Raw genomic sequence first — 22,252 nt, 5'->3', positions numbered from 1 at the left:
TGAACTTGTCCCACGTATCTGAGACACCCCCCAACAGAAAAGGAGAGAAAAGAGGTGCAAAAACATCATGGAAAGCCCAGCACCCGTGAAAGACAGATTTATCCTTCATGTATGTATGTGTGCATGTATATATATATTTAGATATATAGATGTATATCTATAGATATATATCTTTTTAAAGGAGAGGGAGGGAGATGTATAATAGAGAACTATTATCCTTTTTACTTGGATTTGGTGGTTTTGTAATGCACTGTAAATAACCTAGTTTTTAAATAGTGAAATTACTTAAGTTACTTTTAATTGCTGAAATACAAATTTCTTTAACAAAGCGTCTGTATTTTGTTCTCCAAAACATAAGGCCTCACTATCATACATCTCTAATCAAAACATATACGTGACTGTTAAAGCAGTTATGTTGAACAAAAAAAGCTGAAAATTGAGAAAATTAGTGTTAAGCAGTCCTCCCAGAACCACTGCACAGCATGCGGCGAGAGTTAATTTGAAAGAGAAAACCTGAATTAACAACCCAGAAAAGGAAACTGGTTGCTGCCACCGTTTTAAGCCCTTTAAGTGTCCTCAGCGGTACTTGAGCAAATTACTAAAGAAAATCTAATGTAGCAAGGCTTGGGTCCTCCTGTAGGCTTGCTCAATAATGCTGAAATAATTGGGCACTCTGTGCACGTTTAGTGATGCTCGAATGAAAAGCTAGAGGCCTGCCCTTGTACTCTTCTCCAGCGGCCGCCTCTGTGTTGTGACAGGTTTATCTGAGTGGGACTGTGATGCACGCACCAGTAACTGTGCTGACAAGAGTTTAAAGTCATTTTTACCAGCACACTGGCAACACATGGAGAAAGCCCTCGAGAGGCCGGAATGGAGTGCTTGACCCCAGCCAGGGCTGCAGCAAGCTGGGCGACATGAGCCGCGGTGGGCAGGCCTTGCTGCCTCTTGGGGGGGGGGGTGCTAAGTTAAATATGTCCCTCAACAGGAATGCCATCAACTGAGACCCTGCTTAATGATGTCCTACGAGAACAAGTGCTGAGAAATTCTCAGACTAACTTCTGTAGTGACTACATTTTAATTAGTATCTTTAAAATCACTTTTCAGGCCCATCCTATGATAGCTAAACAGTCTCCTCTATCACTTTCTTTCCAAGCAGGACTGCACAAGATAATTTTCTCATAAATGTGTGGGGTGGCATATCCTGTTCCCCTTCACTGGCAAGGAGGATCTTGAAATGCCTTTGTTAAAAATATTTTTTAAAGAAAATATTTCAAAGAAAAAACAGGTTTTTTTTCCCCTCTTCCCCAAATGACTTTGACTTCCTTCCTCTTCCCCTTTATACCTCTTCCTGTGTCTGACTACAAAAGTCAAAGTGCAGCACTATTTAGTTCTTCTCTTCAGTTGACCTGCACCTACTTTCTGGCCACATGCACTTAAAATATAGTCATTGACAAAGTACTAACGCTTTTAAGGCAAGATGACAGACAAAACGGCAAATCAGAGCAGTGATGCAGATGCTCCACCAACCAGCGGCCAGACTAAAGTGTCCCGCCAAAGTGCTACCTAACTGGACAGTTCAAAATAATGCATTTCTTCATTTGAGTGGCCAAAATTACGTTCAAAATTCTTTATATACTGTTATTTAGTTGTGACCAAAAACCAGGAGCACACAGTATTTTCTAAATGTGTAGAAAATATGTCTATGAAGAAACAAGGCCTTTAGGTAAATATATGGCAAATTTATTTCAAAACCTTGTTCAACTGAAATAGCCAGAAAATTGCTCTAATTCTCCTCTAAATCCCTTAATGCTTTGTGACCGTGGGTCGGGCACGTAGCCACTTTCTATCTCAGGTCAGAGTTCAGCTGGCAGCACGAATTATTCAGAGCCTGCATATGCGTCTCATCACCTTTCCTGACTAAGCTCTGTGAGAGCCTACAACTAACACACCCTAGCTAATGCAGGTACTGAGACACATGCAATACCTGAGCAATCAAAAAATATAGGTCTATTTCATTAGACATTAAAAAACAAAACAAAAAAATCCCTTAGCCAAAAACAGTACCTTCAGTGGTCCGGGTGTTTCACTTTTTTTCTCTCACAGGACCGAAAAAAAGCACTAACAGCCCCATTTCCTCATTCAACGAGGAACTTTCCAAAGGCAGAAAACACACCCCTGGTCTGTAGCACATGCCACTCAGTGCAAAGATTTCCAGGGCTCCTCTCCGGTGCTCTATTCTACTTCAAAACAGCTGTAACACTACCTTCCCCCCTCTCCCGCTGTGTCCATCTTAGAGGAAGGAGGATCCCCTTTGCCTTCCAGGGCCCAGACCCCTCCAGGCCTGCACAGGCCCCATCATCTTTACTTCCCTTCTCCTTTCGTTACTCCATCAATTCTCAACTCTCTCCCCCACTGCAGTGGTTCTGCCACTGATTTTGTTCTGCTTGCAAACCTAACACCTGCATCTCTAGCATTTTGTTTAAGGTGAACTGCCTACCTAAGACTAAAAGAACCTGAGGTAGCATGTTTTCAGGGGTGGGGGAAACACCACACTTTAATCAGTTTTCCTGTCCTCCACTGCCCCTAACAAAATGTTTGTTAAATTTAACTAAAATAACCTTCTTTTGCCCTTTTCAGCTACTAGCCTATATAAATTTACATATCCTTGTCTATGCCCAACCAAACTTCTTCAAAAACTAGTGTAAATTTGCAGTCTCCACTTCTCAACAACCCCCACCATCACAGACAGACAGACAAATACACACACACCTCTTACTCCTGAAACCCTGTAATCTAGATTCCAGGCCCACCATTCTCATAAAACTGAGGACCATTCGGACAACAATTATTTCCAGATTCACAGTCTTCCTTCTGGCTGACCCATCTGCAGCCAGTGCTAGTACATCCTCCTTAGGAAACTCTCCACCTGCTTCGGGGACACTGCAGTAATCGCCACAGTCTCTCTTTTTTCACCTCTCTGATGCTTCTGTTAAATTTCCTTCTTGGCTTTTTCTTCTCCTGCTCACTACAGAGGAAGAGTCCTAAACCTCTGGATCCTTCTCAGTGCTCCAGTACCCCTGGTCTAACTTCTTGCCAGACAATTCTACTTGGCGGTCCAGCATTAACTGAAAATGAAAATGTTTAACACAAACCTGCCAAGCAACTTCCTCTGGCTCAAGTTATCAGTCACCATTAATTTGTCTTTCTTCTCTGCTCCTACATCCATCATCACTGAATTCTGTCAGTTCTCAGTTCCTCAAATTCCTACTGCCATCCTCATCATCCCATACTTTGATGATCGCAAGTCTCCACTAGCTCATTTGGATTCCAGTGAACCCCCCACACCCCCTGCATCATCACTGACAACATTTGTCTCTCAGCTTATGGCATCTCCTGTCTCTTAGAACAACGTCTCCATTACTTATCTAAGTTGTACTCACCCATCCCAGCTCAGGTCATGTTTCACCTGTTCTGCAAAAGCCTCTCCAAACATGCCATGGGTCTACTATCTTACAGGACTCCCTGTATCATGCACTGGCATAGGCTGCCTCATAAAGATACTGTTACTCGTCTTTTTATGGATGAGAAGACCTTGACTTGCCAACAAGATTGTGACACTGGAGAGAAGAGACTGGCCTCAGAACTCTTTGTACCCCTGGCACCTGGCTCACCACTATTTAGTCACATGGTCACATATTTAAAACTTTTAGTAAATTAAATTTCTACTAAATATAAAGAGAGTTTCTATATATCCTTCACCCAACTTCAACTAATTTCAAAACATCTTATGTACTCACAGAATTTATCAAAACTAAAAAAATTAACATTCTGTGTTACTATTAATCAAACATGGACTTTATTCAGATTTCTCTATTTTTTCCATTAATGTCATTTTTCTTTCCAGGATGTCACACTGCATTGAGAGGTTTTAATTTTTCACTTGTTTATTATATCAAGGTTATAACGCCCTTGTAGTAACTTATGGTGAAAAAAGAGTATGAAAATGTATACATGTATGTTCCTCTAAGACTGAAGCATTGTGCTGTATACCAGAAACTGACACATTGTAAGCTGACTATACTTCAATAAAAATATAAAAACAAGCTAACAAATAAACAAAGAATTGGTAAATAAATTAAATTTCAATTAAAAATTTTTAAAAATTATAAAGCCCTTTCAAAGATCTTATAAATGACAACATCCACATCATAATCATATTGTTTAACAGAATATGCCTTGAACTTAGGAGAAAGAGGAAAAAAATGAGAGGGGACCACCATAAACCCATTTGACAAGTCATCCATTATATATACAAAATAGCAAACAAAAAAGTTTACTCAGGGCATCCTGTAGCAAGGAGCAATCTTTAGCAAGTTTTTAAAATATAAAACTGTTAGATAAAAATGAGATTAAGTAAATTACCAAAAAGTACATGATAAGAATGTAAGACAGGTATACTGAAATACTTTAGTATTATTGAAATGTTTGTATCAGTAAAACAAACCACCTTCTGTATTAAGTGGTCATTTTTAAGTTGTAAGTTTTCTCCTTAAAAACTATCCTAGCAGTACAGTGACAGGTAAACTTACAATGGATGGATTCCTGATTAGTCAATAAAACCACTGTATTAGAGACCATCTTCTTTAAATTAAAAACAGTAAGTCATCAACAGCTAAACTGAACTTTACTTTTTCCTCTATTAAAACAAAAAAGCTTTAATTTATCAAATTTCAAATAGCATTCAAGAATTCAAAATGAAAAAGAATCTCTATCAAGTCTTCTCATCAACGGAGGAAAACTCGAAGCAGATTCCCTGGAAAAGGAGTCAGGTTTCTCTAGATATTATTCAGGAGCTGTGAGTAGCATAACCTAATGGGCTGCCCTGCAATACAGGGAAAGCGTGCTGATGTTTCCCAATAGCGTTAATACTGTCCTCTGATCTCCACCCCATCTGTGTTAATTACAGAGCAATTAACCTGCAAAGGTTTACTACTTTATCGTATAGTCACGCTAAGGAACATAAAACCTCTTGCTTTCTAAAGACAGAAGGAAAGGAAATGGATCTTAAAAGTATGCCAGTTCAACACTGATTTGTTACTAAAATAATTTAAGATAGATCACCACTCTAATCATAAGCTAGTAGGTTAAAAAATGTTTGCCTTATAAGGAAAAAAAAGCCACAAAATGAAAGAGGAGGGCACAGACTGTAGTACCAATTAAACATTAAAATAAAATACACTCTATGTAACCATAACTGAAAAAACCTACTGAGAAAGATACGTATTTTGGAAAAAATTCTTCTGAGTAGGCTTCCTAAGCCTTTAGTATCTTGAGTGCCTTATTTAAAAGAAGGGAGGGAAGGAGGAAGAGAGGGAGGGAGAGAGGGAGGAAGGAAGGAAACACTCTTACTTCAAACCACAACACAAAATAAAAATCTTTTTTTTTTGTTCCCTTGATGGGCCATTCAAGAGAATAAACATTAAGATGGGGTGAACTTTAAACTTGAGCAAGTAAGTACTCCATTAACATAATTAATTTAATTTTTTAAAAAAACAGCCAGTTATTATTTTTGAAAACACACAGCAGTGAGGTGGTACACACAATCTTAATTCTGTTAATAGCTTTTTACTGGAGTTTCTATAATAAAGAATTATCTCCTTACAGTTTCAAAAGTTTGGAACCAAAGGTAGAAAAGGAACACTAGCAAATCAGTTTTACAGGAAATGTCTTTTGAAATGTCTTTCCTGTCAGCAAAAAGAGAAATTCTCTTTAATCAAATGTGCCCAACTGCCCGATCACCAAGGCCTGACTGGCCAGTGACCAGGCAGGAGCAGGGTGAGCGCAGAGCCACAATCCACACAAATCCTTGCAACTCTGGACCATTCCACTGGAAACAGAGCAGAGGTTTTCTTGTCCACCACTCTTCACCTCTACTATGCTCTCAACAGAAGAATCTTCAAAAAAAAAAAAAAAAAAGAAAGAAAAGAAAGCTTCTTTCCTAGAAGTAGTGACACCCCAGTAGCAATGATCACACTTAGTGCCTATCTTGGTTTCTTTAAAAAACAAAACAAACAAAAAAACAAAACAGCAAGGTAAGCCTGCTACACCTTGTACCAGAAAGCAAGAAAGCTATCTAGACTAATAGGCTGTGACAAAGAGGACAATGGGCCAATGTGAAGGCGTCCTCACTGGCAAAACTTGAGACAATTTAAGTATCATAAAGAATAATAACTGTAATAGATTACAACACTTTTTAAAAACAGTTGCCAGGAGTGGAGTCTATGGTACCCCAAGAAAACAGTGGAGCTGTGGAATATGCCATTAGGCTGAGGACTAGAGAATGGCTCCCAGGACCACAATTACTCTTCCAACTAGCTGGCCAAGCTGGATGCCCTGACCCAACCAGGAGACATTATTCTGGGAGACAAGTAAGGGAGGGATCAGCACATCCCCGAGCTGGGGAAGAAGAGACAACAAATAAAGCAGCAAGCACAGAAAAGGGACCGGGATTGGGCTTGCATCTACACTCCTTGGACTGTGAAGGTGCCCTTTAGTAAGGACACGTCTGCGGGGGCTGGGCTGAGTCTAAGAAAGGAAATCCTGGATGATAACGGGATGCATCATAATGAAGGGACATCAGAGCTAGCCAGTTGGAATCCTTACCATCTCTGTGAGCAAGAGTGGGTCACTCTATGTTTTTAGATCTCAGTTTCTTCCTGTAGAAAGTGGGAACAATTATAAAATCTACCTCCCCAAGGCTGCTGGGGAGAGTTATATGAGATTGTGTGTATAAAACCCCTAGCACGGTGCTTGGCAAATAAACACTCAATAAATGGTTGCTGCTATTATTAGAAAAAGGTATCCAGAAGTCTATACTCTTTTATACACACACACACACACACACACACACACACACACACACACTCTCTCACTCAGGGGGAAGGCAGGAAAAGCTCTTCTTTACAGAAGAATATTAATGAACATTAACTTAAAAAGAAAAATAATTTAAAATTTACCTCTTCATTGCTTGAAATGTATCAGTAGTATCAATAGATACTAAAACCACTGGGAAAAAGGTTGTTGGGCACAGTGTCAAAATACCACCCCACAGATGACGAGCTTCACCAACAATGTGATACAACTGGAAAAACACAGTATCATCCAGGCAGTATTTTTACTAAAAATACTTAACCTGAATCTAAACATGAGAAAACAATCAGACAAGTCCAGATTGTAGAACATTCCACAAGCCTGGCCTGGAATCTTCATAATGCCAAAGTCATCAAGTGAGACAGCTTGGGGCCTATTTCCAGGGGGTATGAGAGAAGACTGAGGGGACAGCACAACTCAGGCACTTGTGAATGTGAGAACTAGACTGGGGGACAACCGCTACGAAGAAACACATGCTACTGAAGATACTCTGTGGACAACTGCAGAAATATGAATGTGAACTATACACTGGATTCACGGATGTGTTAACTGTATCGTGCTTATGTCAGAAAATTATTTATAGAAGGTGCACACTGATGTCTTAAGGAGTGAAGTATTATCCTATCTGTCTCTTACTTTCAAAGAATCGGACATACACAAAGTCTGTGTACACCTGTGTGTATGTATACACATGCAAAGCAAAAGTGACCAAATATTAGCTGGTGAACCTAGGTGACGAGTACACAGTATCTGATTCACTATTCTTTCCACTTCCCTGTGGTTGTGGAGGTGGGGAAAATAAGATGTGCCCTTCCAGACAAAAGATTGGGAGTTCTTGCTTTGAACAAGTATCTCTAGCAAAAGCTAAAAGTTAAGTGAATAAATGGAAAGAGGAAAGAATAAAAAAGAACAAAGGAAGGAACTTTTCAACCTAAGCTTATCTGTAATTCATTCCTGATGACTTAAAACATGAGATTTACTGCCAGGGAAAGATCGGCATTTACAGCAACCCAAGAAAGATTATCACCGCAGTGGTAAGTTTCTCACATTGAAACCACAGGTCTCTGTGGTCCTCCAGATCTCTGTACTGGTCTTTACTGGGAAGACAGGCAACAAGCAAAGAAGCAAATCCCATGAGCCCTGTGACAAGGATTCTATTGTCTTAACTTGCAGTTTAACTCACAAAGTAGTAAAAGCAAAAGGGAAAAAAAAAATTCCCCAAACCTGAGTTACTGTATTAACTTTCCCACTGGAAACCCTATTAGAATTTTTTCTGAACTGGCCCAAAGTTTACTAGGAAAAGCTTATTTTTTAATTTAAAAATTTTTTATTTATTACTGTATTATTTAATTATTTTATTTTGGGAGGGGCGGTAATTAGGCTTATTTATTTTTAGAGGAGGTACTGGGAACTGAACTTAGGACCTTGTGCATGCTAAGCATGCACTCTACTGCTTGAGCTATACCCTCCCCCAGGAAAAGTATTTCTAAGCAAATTAATAATAGAAATACAATTTCCTGAAGGCTTGTTTAAACTATTTAAAGAATTCTTTGAAGAGATTTTAACACATCTTTCTGAAACCAATGCTTCTATTTTGTATTCTAGTCATTAAAGTTACCAAGCTAAGGGATCCATTCAGAAAAGCTTTCTTTAGTTACTTCAGAGTATTTTTCAAAAAGTAAAGCTGCATTTAAAAACTGTAACTACTCTAGGTTCTTCAGTAACCCTGCAATTGACCTGAGAATTTCAGAAGCGGAATGAACTTCAGACGTTAGTTAAGTTGCTTTCCAACATTTTGACTATAATGTGCTTGTTGCCTATTTGCATAGAATACATACGTAAATGAAACAAAAGCTTAAAAAAATACCAAATGCTATATGCAGAACACTTTATTATTTTCTATTCTCTTTGTTTTGAATAAAAAAATTGACTACTGATTTCACTGCTCAGTCATGAGTCTCATCATTTGCAATTTGAAAAACACTGAACCAGCCTGTGAAATTATGATTTATAAAAGAAATATATATTTGGTCTTAGCCCACAGTTCCTGGCAGAGAGCTCCAAAAACCCTTGGCATTTCCTAAGTGAAGAGAGCAATAAAAGGTGTCTTTTGTTATGTTAATGAGGTGGCTTTTGGAGGGCACTTAAGGAAGGGGGCTGGTTGCTAGGAGAATCGACCACGTGATTAGGAGGTTAAATCTTTCAGAGCTACCCCCCAGACCTTTAGGGAAGGAGGGAAGAGTGGCTGGAAAGTTGAGTTCAATCACCAATGGCCACTGATTTAGTCAATCATGCATATATAATGAAGCTTCCAAAACAACCCAAAGGACAGGGTTTGAAAAGCATCCAGCTTGGTGAACTGGGGAGAGTGGAGTATTCAGGGCATGAAGCTCTGTGCCCTCTCCCCACACCTTGCCCTATGCATCTCTTCCATCAGACTATTCCTGAGTTACATGCTTCTGTTACCAAAAAAAAAAAAAAAAAAGTAATTCGGTAAGTAAAATGTTTCTCTGAGTTCTATGAGCTGCTCTTGCAAATTAACTGAACTCAAGGAGGGGTTGCTGGAAGCTCAGGTGATAACCTGGATTTGGAACTGGTGTCTGAAGTGGGGGGAAGAAGGGCAGTCTTGTAGGACCAAGCCCTTAACCTGTGGATCTGATGCTATCCCCAGGTGGGAAGTGTCAGAACTGAATTGTACAACACACCCAGCTGGTGTCAGAGAATTGTATCGTGATGTAGGAAAACCTCACTACGTTGAAACTGGGCACAGAATCTTACAGGCTAACACCTGCACATGTGAGGCCCAAGGTAAAAGCCAGTGGGAGATGATGGGCCTGACGACTGGAACAAAAGCCTGCAACATTCAGTCGAGTGATGAACCTGCTGCCCTAGAAGGACTTTCTTAACTAGGGAGGTCTTACTATTACTGGAAAGTGATCCTTCATTCATAAGAATCAAGAGACAGCCCTGAGGAAGTGACCTCTGAAGTAAGCCCCGAAGGATGAGGATGCGAGCACCTTGCTGAGAGAAAGCCAGGAAGAGAGAATCAGAGGTGAGAGAAAAGCAGGTGCAAAGGCCCAGAAGGGGAAAGAGCCTGCAGTAACCAAGGTAGAAAAAGTCTGGTGGGAACCCAGTAAGCAAGGAGGAAGTGGGGTGGAATGCAACATTACGGGAATCAGATCCTGGGCAAAAAGGGCTTTACACTGCCACTTAAGAACAATGAGAGCTTTTGGCAGTGGTGAGGTTTTTTGGTTGTGTTAAGTTGAACTTTTAGCTTGTCCAAAACTGGTATAAGCTGGAGCATAATTACTTGTTGGTTGTATGTGTTAACAAGTATCTTCTCCATTTCTCACTTACCTTTGCATTGTCTTTAAGACATCTTTTGATGAATGGATGTTTTTAATTTTACCTGAGTAACATTATCAATCTTTTTCTTAAGGTTTGAGTTTCCTGTGACCCATTAACAAATCTTCTTCTACTCCATGATAAAAAGTCTCCTTGGTTGCTTTTTTTCTCTGAAAGTTTTAAAGTTCTATCTTTTTATACTTTTCAGATTGACTTCTGCATATGATAATAGGTGGATCCAATTTTATTTTTTTCCAACAAGAATTAGCCAACTATCCTCTCTGTAATACGTACCAGTGTCCATCTTTCCCTGCACTGATCTGCCTGCCCCTCCGACAGATATGAGTGGATTGATTTGAGTTCTTTATTCTATTTCATTGGCCTATATAAAAACTAATGAGTAATCTGAGCCAGAGTATTATATAATTAAAAAATGTTTTAAGTTCATAATGGTATTTGGAGACTGGATCTGAGAGCGGCCAGGATGAAAGCAGAGACCAGCTAGGAGGTAATACAGGAATTCAAGAGACAAAATGATGACTTGGATTAGGGACATGCCAGTACAAGTTGCAAAGGGTAAAGAACTTAAGATGTATTTTGGCAATGGCACTGAAAGACATGATTATGGAAGGAGAACAGGGTGAGAATAAGTGGAGAAATCAAGATAACCTTGCAAAGCTGGGCCCCAGTTTTGGATAGATGGTTGTACTATTTACTCAGATGGGTCAAAAGAGAGGTAACAATTGCCTATAAATACAATCTTGTTTGGAAATTTTTTAATTAATATTTTTAGAGTAGTTCTAGGTTCACAGCTACAACTTTTTTAGATTATGAAAGTTCTATGTATAATGAAGACAAGCAGAATGGAAAGAAACTGAAAGTCACACGTAATCATACCAGCCAAAGAAAACTACTAATACAATGTTGATGAGTCCATCCAACATTTTTCCAATGCATATACAAGCATTTTTAGACAAAAATTAACACCATGCTATCTTCTAGTTAAAAATGCTTCTCTTCCTATCAGTATGTATCAAAGGACATTTTCCCATATGCCTAAATAATGCTTTGACTGTATCACTTGTAATGACTGTACAGTATATGCCATCGTATAGACAAATTCACCTAAGTGGTCCCCCAATTGGTTAAATCGACTAGGTTGTTTCCAAATGTGAAATATGTATGGAAAGCCATCTGGTTTAACAATGTATCAGTTAAGACAGTTCCTCTGCAAGTTATAAAATATCCAAATAAAAGTGGCCTAAATAACAGGGGTTTTTATTTCTCACACAACAAGTCCAGGGTTGGCTTGGATGACTTGGCAATATCAAGGTTCTGGGTCAGTATCTCTGATTCTCCTGGCCTCTCTCATATCCCATTTCCCCTCAGTGGCTGCCGCAGCGCTAAGCATTTAACTCATCTTCACCCAATCACGGTCAAACACAGGAAGTGGGCAATTTTCTCTTTATGGGTCTTTCTGTTTAAGAGAAAAAGACATCTCCTTATACTCATTAACCGGGACAGGGTCACATGACCACAGTTCAGCTTTGAGAAGGGCTGCACAGAACACCTGGATGTGTTAGCTTCCACAGCAGAAGGTAGGTTCAGCCTGCAAGAAACAACCACAAAGCCTGCCAAGACATCTATCTTTGCTCATAGGCCATTCGAGGCTAGGAGCTCAAAGAAACCCAAAAACATCCTCTGAGCTTTCAATCCAGGTAGACAGTAGCTTAAACTGTTCACTTACCCTCAACAGTTTCTTGTCCCAGATATTAATTTGTACAGAGCCGTGTCTGTAAATTGCTCTGGGTCAAACAAGAAACATCTGGGAAAATTCAAAAATATACATGACTGCCACTTTGCTTCAGGATCACAGTAGCACTGCCCCTGTTAGTCACAGAAGACATCTTGGGCACCAAGATAAACTCTCCCCCTTTACCTGAATCTAAGGGGGAAAAATGCGTAAGAATCACAAAGGGCAGAATAGCCATGGAGCTGCCTCAAAAAGAGTTCAAGAATGTGCCATTAAGTTTTACTTAACAGGTTTGGGGGCAGGGTTAGCTCTAGCTCTTGCTGATTAGGTCCACATCATTATTTAAGTTTGCAATATTACTAGATCCCATGAAGTAGCGTTATTCACACGTAGGATGAACACGATCTACTCAAGATGGAGAAATGACAGAAAAAGTACAGTTTATCAAAAGGGAATGAAATAATTTCTAAAATAGGGCTCTCTCAAATATACTGGCAATCCTTACATGTTCTGCATCACTTATGTCCCACTGACTGGTCACTGGTCCTTTGTTGTCATCCTCTCCCACTCACCCCCCTCCCTCACCCTCTACTGCCTATAATTCGCTTACCCGAACACTTCTGCTTTCAGTACGTAACTGCTACCCCATTCGGTGTCCCAACGTGCTTGGTTCATAACTTTGTATAATACGATTTATCCATCTTTAGTTCTTCCCCCTCCCATGAAGCCATGAGCACTCAAGAGGCAGGGACTAGTTCTTAGTCATCACTGTGCCCCAGAACTTTAAAGGGCGCATGTATGAACAAGAGACTAATGAAGTATTCTGAAAGAATATTTACTTGCCTGTATTTTCTTCTTATCCAAGTATGCGAAGGCAGCTGCTGGCTCCAGTTACTTCCTCTTAATATAAAAAATGTCCCAAGCAGTCATTATCATTAGTTTTTTAAGCTTAAATGTTTCATGCGGTTAACTTATTTTCCATACTACCTATGTATGACATTATCAGCAAGGTGCAGCCTTTTTTTTTTAAAGCCCAATAGTTCAAGAAACTCCTTCAACCCCAGGTCAATATTTAGAAAGAGACTCAGTATAAACTCCTAATTTCCAGGTTTCTGAACAATTATGCCACAAAGTCTCTTTATAATGCCACAGACAACTGCCTTTCGTCTACCTGTATTCCAGCAAGTATCTTCCTGCATCAGGATCTTGCACAGTTCTATTCCTATAAGGCACAGGCTCAAACATTTTTTGTGTGATGGGATCTCTTGTAAATCTAAGACCAAAATTTCTTCTCCAGACAATGTACATCCTCTGCACCCCCCCCACAACACATTCAGCTTGGCTAATATTTCAGGGAGCTAATGGACAGCTGAAAACCCAAGCATGAAATCCTGTAAGATCCAAGGATCTAGGTTGAAAATACCTGTCTCGGTAGTGGTATTTTTGACAACTTTTAATTCTTACAAATGAGAGTAAGTTACAGCAGACATAAGGAAACAAGAATGAATCAGGAGTATCCAACTGGTATGTGGAACTAATCCACCCTTCAGCTTAGGCTAACCAATTAGCACATGCAGGAGGCACACCCAATTCCCACTCCCCTCACTGAGCTCTGGACACTAAACACTGGACAGTACTATTATGCATCTCAGGATAAAGAGACTTGATCCTAGTGTAAAAGAAAGAGCAGAGTAGAGGGAATGAATAAGGGACAAGTGTAACAGGATGGTTAAGTGTGTGAGCTCTGAAGTTGGTCTAAGACTGGTCCCCAGTTCCACCATTTCCTCCCTGTGTGGCCTTCAGAAAACAACTCACCTCTTCAGAGCCTTGGTTTCATTATTTGTAAAGTGAGGAAAATAATACTCCCTTCTACATGGGGTTGATGTGAAGATTAAACAAAATGGTATCTGCAAATGTTAAGCATAGTACTGACACAAAGTAAATACTCAATAAATGTTTGCTATTTTTAGTTACTCCTTTAGGGGAAAGAATATAATAAGCCTAGGGATGTAACTCTAGAGAAATAACTGACACAAAAGGTCCTGAGTCTTAAAAATTCAACAGTCATCAAAACAAACAGGCTTACCAACCATACAATGTCAGACAACTGGATAGTACTTTAGTGGCTATCAGCTTCAGCCCTGCATTCTACCGGTGAAAAAACTTTTAAATGAAATTCCTACAGTGATACTACAAATGACATCCAGGATTATGCATTTTCTGCCAATATGTGCTTCCTCTCAATTTTGGTTCAAAATTGTAGGGCAGAAAAATCAAAAAGCAAAAATAGGTCAAAATAGAAAATTTCTTAATTTAATAAATATTTATTGAACACTTACTAATAACATACTTATTGAACAAATACTGAGTATTTAGTGTACAAATATTTATTGAAAATCATGACCTACGTATTGTTTTAGGCACCATGGCTATAAAAGTGAACAAGATCCCACCTGCTAGTGAAGGGAAATTGACACACACATAAACAAATAAATAATAAATGCTATGAGGAAAATAAAACAGGCTAATGAAGGAAGAATGAATTGGGTGGAAGTAACTACAGTCAGTCACCCAGGGAAGTGCCTTCTCAGGAGATAACAACTGAGCTGAGATTTTAAAGAGGAGCATGAGGAAGACTATGTCAAGACAGGTGGAGGACAGGTGTTGGAGAGGGCGGAAGAGCCAAGTGCACAAATCCTCAGTCAAGAAGGTGTCTAGGGGATCCAGGACAGAAGAAACAGGCCATTAAGGTTGAAAGACAGTCACATCAAGAGAGTGAGTGGTATGTGAAATTGGAGAGGTGGGTGAAGGGTCAGCTCACACAGAGACCTGAAGGCCATGGTAAGAAATTTAGACTTCATTCTAAGCAAAATGGGCAGCCATTGGAGAAAGGTTTTAAGCAGGGGAGCAATGAGATCCAATTTACATTTTAGAAAAAAGGTCACTCTGGCTGCTGTGTGCAAGATGAAGAATAGAAGGACAAATGCATAAACAAGAAATCCTACTAGCAGGAAGCTGCAGAAGACAAGCAGAAGGAGTACCTGGGACCATGAGGAGATGGCAGAAGCAGTCACCCATGAGAGCAGAGTCTAGAAGCAGAACAGACATCATTTTTGAAATGAGAGAAAGATTTTCTACTGAGAGTGGATTCTTCCCCTTAATCTCAGCCAGTCTCTGGGATACTGAGTTAAAGACTTGAGTTCTGAGGGGTACTGGAAAGAGGGCAAGCAAGAATAGAAAACAAAATAAGCACAAAATGGAATAGGGAATCATCAACAATAAAAGCTACAGAAATCAAGACAGCGTATCATTGGCAAAAAACCAGACACTCACTTAAATGGAACAGAACAGAGTCCAGAAAATGGACCCACACACAACACAGTCAATAGACCTTCGACAGTGAGACAATGGCAATGGATAAAAGGCAATCTTTTCAACAAATGGTGCTGGAACAATTGAATCGAATGCCCATGTGGGAAGGAAAGAAGGGAGGGAGAGAGGGAGAAAGAGAGGTGGGGGGGGGGAGACACAGAGAGAGAGAAAGAGAGAGAGAGAGAAAGAAAGAGAAAGAAAGAAAGGAAAACTCAACCCATATCCTCATACCATAAACAAAAATTAACTCAAACTGGATCATGAGTCTAAATATAAAACTTCCAGAAGAAAAGCTAAGATATTGTGGTCTTGAGTGAGGCAAAGATCACTGAGAGAGAACACCAGAAGTTAAGGCTCATAAAGAAAAAAATTCATAAAATAGACTTCGCCAATGTTAAAAACTTCTGTTCTTCAAAAGATAGTACCAGAAAAACTAAAGGATGACCACAGATTGGGAGAAAATACTTGAAAACACATAAAGAACTTACATCCAGAATTTTAAAAACCTCAAAACTTAAAAAAAAAAAAAAATGACTCAAGGAAAACAGGCAAAGATTTGAGCAGATACTTACCAAAAAGATACAGAGACAGCAAATAAGCATAGAAAAAGACACTTAACGTCATTAGTTATTATGGAAAGGCATAGAAACATGAGCACCACTATACACTTAGCAGAAATGGTTAAAAAGAAAAAAAAAACCTCCCCAAACCTGCAATTACAAGTGTTGGTCAGGATGTGGAACAAAGGTTTTCTGAGACATATTAGTGAGACTGAAAAATACTATGGTCATTTTGCAAAACAATATGCCAGTCACTTTAAACACTAACCATATAGCTCAGCAATCTCATTTCTAGGGGAGAACTTACAAAATTTACAAAAATCTGAATGTTAATATTTACAAGGGCTTTATTCACAATCACCAAAAACTGGAGATAACCCAACTGTCCCTCAACGGGTAAGTGGCTAAACATACCGGTATAGCCATACAGTGGAGTGTCATTCAGCCATACAGAGGAGCTAACTGCTAATACAGGCAGAACAAATTTCAAATGCATTATGCCAAGTGAAGATGAAAACTCAAATGCTACATCATGCATAATTACATTTATATGACATTTTCAAGAAGGATTACTTTGGGAGAAAAAACATTATAGGCAGTTGTCAGGAGTGAGGTAGGGAAAAAGACCTTGATAAATCTTTAAAAATAGATAAATCTTTAAAAATACACAGAATATTAATAATGAATGTCTATTTCCAGATTTCTAATTCCAAATATAAAAAAATACAATTTTGTAAATGTTTGCTGCCTCATTTTTACCATGTTTTCTATTACCTGTTATTCTTTATTCTGCTATCCAGGGACGCTGAAGTTTTACTGAAATTAAAATGTGCTAATTAAAGTTGACTTCTGTGTAGTAAAATGGTAAACCAGAAAGCTCACAACTACCAAAACCTTCGAAAGACGACTGAAATGTAATTTAAGGAACATTTCAGAAAACATTTAAAAATATCATTCAAAGTAAAAATGATTTGTGCCCCTTTAATAGGCTTTGGTGAAGGTACTCAAATATTTGCTGAGCGAATGAATGGGAAGGTGTAATCATTAAATTAGTCTTAATATTCTATAAAAGATTCTAACTTTTTCACAAAAGTTCTAAGGAGATAAGATCACAAATGTATTTTTAGGTAGAAAGATTCCAAATCACTTTTCTGGGGAACTGTGAGGAGGACACACAGCAACAGTCCTTAGATCTGAGCCTAGCCATTGATCCTTCAGCGCCTGCTTGGGGTGAGCCTGCCTCCTCTCTCCCAGCTTTGAGAGGCACATGGCAGGCTGGGTCTATCAGGAAAAAGGTCTGGCTAAATGGGAGCTGGTGATGCTATTTGCAGAAATACTACTGGGAAGAGGTCGGTAAGAGAACTAGAAAAGGGGAAGCAAAAAGCGGGGGAGGGGGGCTCACCCACACTAACCAATAAAAGGAGTTAACAACGCACAAGCTCTCAAGCTGCCGTGAGTGAAACCTGCTTTTCTCTTTAACCGTTCCACCCGGACCTCTGGAGCCCTACGCTGCTCAGCCTGCGGTGCTCTGGTGTGAATGAAATGCACATTCACAGATCCAGGAATCTACACTTTCCTCTCAGTGGAAGCCCAAAGCCCATGTGCCCTGAGCTAAGTCAGAGTCACCCACCAAACACATTCTGCAACTCTTGTGACACCGTGTGCTTGACTCTACCTTGGGCAATGGAAATACATTTATTAGAGGGGAGGGAGAGAAGGGCTCCCCTCTCAACAGGAGCAAAACAGTAGCACTTCAGATTAGCAACAATGAAAAACAAACAAAACTAACTAGCCTCTAGAATCTTCTAGAGAAGATTTGTAAGAGAAATTAACAGAGTGCACACCATAAGCACAAATTCTGTTCTTTACCTAGGATTTTTTTAGGAGTTTTCAAGTAGGGACAGAGTTTAAAAATTAAATATATGAGTCTTTGTTGTGAGAGAAGGGAAATTACTGCCTCTTAGAGCCTCATCAAATTATAGCACAAAGATTAGATTATGACTACATCACTCAATAACATAGTCCCCTGATCCACAGTAAACGAACAAGTTTAAAAAGACAAAAACAAAAAACAAAAACGTGAGACGCAGACAGACCAACATTAAGATAGAGGAACGTGTAGACACAGGATGTAAAACTGCTTTCTTTGACTTAAGTGCAATCACAGGTTTATCACACTTTGTGACAGCAGCTGAGCAAAGCCCCACAAATGCAGAAAAACAGCCTCTTCTGCTCCCCCCACCCCTTTATCCCATCAAGCTGTGGACATCATGCAGCCAGGGGCCAGCATATTTTATAAAGCCTTTAAGCTCCAGGCACACTGTTCAGTAAAGACAGTAACATAGCTGGAATAACAATCTTTGATAAAACACTAATCTATTTTATAGCTTGTTTTTAAGTTTATTCTGTATTATACACATTTAGAAAATACCAGTAGTAATCAGTTGGGAGAAGAACAAGAAAGGGAAGCTCACCTGTAAGTTTACTGAAAAGTATTTATTTTAAAAATAATATAAAAGCTGTTATGTTAAAGAAAGTGTTTTATGCACAGAACTCATATCAGAAAACAAACCATGATTCTAGCACCTGAGTTCAGTTGCCTACCTACACCAGAAATCCCCCTTAAAGAGCTTGAGGCCTAAGAAGTCAAACACTGAGTGTCTTAGGTCCTCCAGGAAAGCGGGGAGGTGGGGCAGGGGCCACAAGGCTTGGCTGCGGATAATTTGGAGAAATGTTTCCAGAACAGGAGTGGGGCCTAGGGAAAATGAATCAGGGAAGGCGGGAAACTCAACACAAGGTAGATGATCACTACCTTAAACAACTGAACTCCATCCTGCTGGGACCCTTCGTGAAGGAATGAATACAGAAAGCACCTCAAAACTGCCCACCCAAGGGGCAGGAGGGGAGCACTCCACTGACTGTTTACCTGTAAGTCCAGGATGTTTAGGTAAATCCATGGTGGGGAGAAACTCCCTCACCCTTCCATACCTCCCATGCCTGAGTGAAGACTGGATTCCCCACAAAAAGCCCTGGGGAAATAAACGCAAGAGCTTCAAGGGTGGCAGAGGGAGGTGCAGCTGGGGAAACGTTATAATGGCAATGGCTTAGAGAGAAAGGCAAATAAGGGGTACGAGGTGGGCCCAGGAAGGACAACACCTGTTCAGCACTGCCAGGATATCTGCACCCAAAAGGGTTAACAGCACAACTACTGCAAAATTAATCATACCTCTGGAAAGCCCTTTATTAGCAAACACAGAAGAGATAAAAATATGGCTCTTGGATACTTAATACATTTTTGCTTTGTAATTTTATTTCATATTTTGTGCTACTGGATAGAGGCTGTGATATAAGGCAGGAGAAAGCACACACACACACATAATTATTACATACGCACATATTTATTATCTTTCAGGGTTTTTTTGTTTTTGTTTTTGTTTTTTGCCTGATGGCTACTTAAAGAAACAAGGGAAATTATTACAATGGTGTATGTAAATGCCTCAGAAACTTAAAATGGCTGTTTTGAAATCTATAATGGAAAAAGAGGGGCACATATCATTTTAAAACTGTCATACTGCAAGACTCTGCCAAAATGCCAATCTGAAATGCATACGTATATATGTATGTATATGTGTGTGTATGTGTAGGTATAATTTAAGGGCTAATCATATAACAAGGACAATAAAATAAAATGCTAAGAGGAAGGAAAAAAAAAAAACCCAAGGGTATTGTCTTTCGCTTTTTAAACTAACTCCAACACATAGGATGGTAAGGGCATAGTCATTTAAATCATTTCCTTAGTAATACAAGTAATATTTAAATAGATTTAATAGTGCTGCTCCAAACCAATGAATTATGGGTTTAAAACCTATTAAAATGTAATGTTTTTTTCCTGAGCTGAGAGGAGAGAGATTTAAATCCACTGAATTTTAATATTTCAGCTTGAGCTGCAGGAGGTAGAGAAAGTCCAAATGAACTATTCCATCAGCACCATTCAAGCATGAACATTTTAATCAGTTTTACTTCCTTGGAGTTCTCTAACACAGTTTACGCTGTCATTCTGAAAGCACTTAACACAGAGAGTGTGAAAAACCACCAAGGCTTGTTATTGCCTTCACAATTGATGGCAAATAATTTTGCAGACTTCCTATCATTAAAATGTCACTGCTAAAAATTGAGGTTCAGCATTTCTTGTGCTAAACTGCATTTTCCTACAACACCACTGTGTACCTGCTCTTACGGATTTTTTAAGGGGGTGTGTGTTTTTTTAAAATGCATATTTCTATCATTTCTTTCCTCAAAGAGTTAGGTTAAAAAAGAAGGGGAGGGAGTCCAAAGGAACCCCATTTTCTATTTTTTTACAAGCCAAACATTTCCTTCACCAATGTTCGTACCAACAAAACTTTTTTCTTAATGGTAGTTTCTTTGGTGAAATTCTTGTGAGGTTCCAACTTAGTCTCCTTTATTAAGCATAACCACATTCACACAGCATGTGCTGATTATATAGTGTAATGGATTTAAAAAACATTTTAAGATAGTCAGATGACTCAATTTAATAATACAGGAAATGAAAACATCATTTCTAATCAGATCATATTACTGATTTAAAACTACAATTTGTGTGTTGTTCCAACAGTGTAATCTTACAGAGATTCTAATTTAAAAACACAGTGGCTAGCAGGACACATGACAAGATCTAAATAGATGCATAACGTTCCCAAGCCCATTTGAGGGAACTCCAGGCAAAGCTTCAAGGAAATGTAAAACACGCACAATTCAAAACAAAACACAAAATAGAAACTATAGAAAACAACACAGGCATCTTCCTGGGTTTTTAACTTATAAATAAAAGATAAATGATATTTAACTTATTTCAATCTATCAATAGTTTTAAACTGAACATGACCTGTGAAAGAAATCATTATAACTGTGTTTCATTCCATTAAACACAACTAGCTTATTGTCAAGAGAACAAGCCGCCTCTCCAGGTTTCGGGCTCACTTCAGCTTTTTGCATTTAAACTGCATGGATCACTGGTATGGCTCATTTACCAACGAAGGTAGAATAATATTGCAGAGTTAAAAAGGTGCTTCATCAGATTTCATTAAATTTGGGAACATTTGTGCTTGTCTGGATGGTGTGCATACATATAAGACAGATACATATGCAGCGACAAATAAATGAAGGTCTGCAGGGGCTTAGATGGGTCTTTGCCTCTCAAGAGGAAAATTATCATTTCCTCTGTGCAGAAAAATCACTGCCGACTACCTAAAAATTAACTCATGAATACCTAAAATTGATCCCTCATCACTTTTGGTAGCAGGTCAAAATACCACCACCTCACAACACAGCCATGCTTAAGGGGACAGAGAACAGCAGGGGCATTTATAATTCCACAGTGTCACAAGTCTGAAACTACTAGACACAAGGCACTGAACAGAGCTGAAGCAGACAAAGACCAAGGACAGAGAAGAGCAGCAGCAGAAATGCATCAAGTGAGTTGGCTGAAATGGGGCCCTTTCCTCCTCACTTGGTTTGTAGCTCCCTAAAACGGCTGGGTTTGTTTTTTCTATTTCTGCATTCTGTTTTCCGGAATAGTCAGATTATGTGATTTTGATTCCATTTTCTGCTCAGATATAAATAATGTGGAATTCCCACCAGATCCACTAACTACAGCACACGCTGTTTGACAGCATGCAGCCCTACTGAGTCAGTTCTTCAAATAAGTTTTTAGGTCACAAAATTAAATTAGCTTTATTTTAATAATTAAATCCATATATACACAGTTTGTCAGTTACTCGGCTACAGTCTAATAAATCATCCTCTCCCTGAGAAAAGGCAATCTGCCATCTCATTCAAAACAAAGTATGTAAAATGAAATAGATATAAAACAGTATTAAAAATATACTCGATGTGATGAAAGGAAGGGAACTTGTTCTGATTTTATACCTTCCCTCATATTTTTAAGTAATATCCAACACAAAACGTGTTTTTGAGTTAATCTCCCCACTGTACAGACAGTAACTAATAAGACTCAAAAAAGAAACATAAAAGATTTGTTTTCCCAGAAAAGGCTCCCAACCAGACATATAAGGCAGGATGGCTACCTGTATTTTAGCAATTCATACAAAAATGAACACCAAGCCAGAAACCACCCAGCAAGCTCTCCTATCAGTCCTCATGCATGCACGCACGCACGCACGCACGCATTCTCTCCTTCAACAGCAACAGCAGACGGTAGAGTGGGTGAGAAATGGAAGTTCTATCCCTGGTGACCTTGGGAGATTTGATAACC

At 39.1% G+C, this 22,252-nt stretch overlaps 1 protein-coding gene across 6 annotated transcripts in view; it reads right to left on the bottom strand.

Annotated features, from left to right (window-relative positions):
- The window catches only part of TLE4 (TLE family member 4, transcriptional corepressor), a 137,813-nt gene that overhangs the window by 65,544 nt on the left and 50,017 nt on the right, over window positions 1-22,252 (bottom strand). The window lies entirely within an intron of this gene.

The sequence above is a fragment of the Camelus dromedarius genome, chromosome 10 (genome assembly GCF_036321535.1).
Source record: "Camelus dromedarius isolate mCamDro1 chromosome 10, mCamDro1.pat, whole genome shotgun sequence".
Taxonomy (NCBI): Eukaryota; Metazoa; Chordata; class Mammalia; order Artiodactyla; family Camelidae; genus Camelus; species Camelus dromedarius.
The sequence above is the reverse complement of the archived record's forward strand: the minus strand, read 5'-3'. Positions and strand labels throughout refer to the sequence as shown.